The 950-nt window shown below is 37.3% G+C and overlaps 2 protein-coding genes across 5 annotated transcripts in view; one reads left to right on the top strand and one right to left on the bottom strand.

The window, feature by feature from the left end:
- Window positions 1-950, top strand: part of LOC130573042 (rap1 GTPase-GDP dissociation stimulator 1-like) — a 29,803-nt gene that overhangs the window by 1,095 nt on the left and 27,758 nt on the right.
- The window catches only part of SH2D4B (SH2 domain containing 4B), a 94,065-nt gene that overhangs the window by 73,716 nt on the left and 19,399 nt on the right, over window positions 1-950 (bottom strand). The gene's annotated exons all lie outside the window — the stretch shown is intronic.

Raw genomic sequence — 950 nt, 5'->3', positions numbered from 1 at the left:
CTGTAAACCCTGATGAGTGAGTTTCATGGGGAAAAAAAAAAAAAAAAAAAAAAAAAAAAAAAAAAAAAAAAAAAAAAAAAACACACCGGTCAAAATGTAATTTAAAAGCAGTCAGAGAGATGGGCACAAAATATAACTGGACTAAACCAGTATTAGACAGCTATTGCTTCTGGCTAAACTACCTCTATTTGTACAGAGTCATTTCTGTAGGACTGACTTGCTATTGCAATTCAGGGGAGACAGCTGAACTTGGTGGGTTGTTTCTTCTACTCCTACATCATTTATGTGTACCTGTCCTACTTTCTCAATGTTCTGCTCAGAAGGCTTATTCTTTTGATATATTTGCTGATTGTGGCTCAAAGATTTTATTCCCACTTTTGCTCCTGCTCTTTACAGCCTGCTTTTGCTCACACAGCACTGTTTCTGCTGCCCAAGTACAAAACTTTGGGCAGGATAATAACAAAACCCAAACAGAAATTCACACATTTCTAAGTACGGGTTTGTCAAACTTAYCTTTTCTAAAGAAACATTCATTCAYGTAAAACCATGTAACAATTTGGGCTGTTTTAGATGTAAGCTCTCTTACCTTCCTTACAACTAAAAGTACAAAAGCCAGCCTGGACAGTATTACTAATTCCTTGTGTGTGCAGTTTTCAGCACCTTACCACTTGCTTCAACAGCATTATAAACCCATAATACATCAGTACCATAGGGAAATCCCACAGCTGCTGCATTGAATTCAAGTTTGGTTTTTTTTTCCTTCGAGATTTTATTGTGTCAGATGCACTTAAATTAGAGTCCACAAAGCTTGTTGCTGTCTAGAACCTAATGAAAATTCAGCCACTCTTTTTATGTAGTTAAAAACAGACTGCACCAAAGTCAATAAAGCCCTCCTGACCTGTACAGGCTGCAGGAGGGGACACAGGGTCCCAAAAGCAGTTTTAAACAAA

The sequence above is a fragment of the Malurus melanocephalus genome, unplaced genomic scaffold (genome assembly GCF_030028575.1).
Source record: "Malurus melanocephalus ecotype Western Australia unplaced genomic scaffold, MMel_1.1 scaffold_49, whole genome shotgun sequence".
Classification (NCBI taxonomy): domain Eukaryota; kingdom Metazoa; phylum Chordata; class Aves; order Passeriformes; family Maluridae; genus Malurus; species Malurus melanocephalus.
This window is presented reverse-complemented; position numbering and strand designations above follow the sequence as displayed.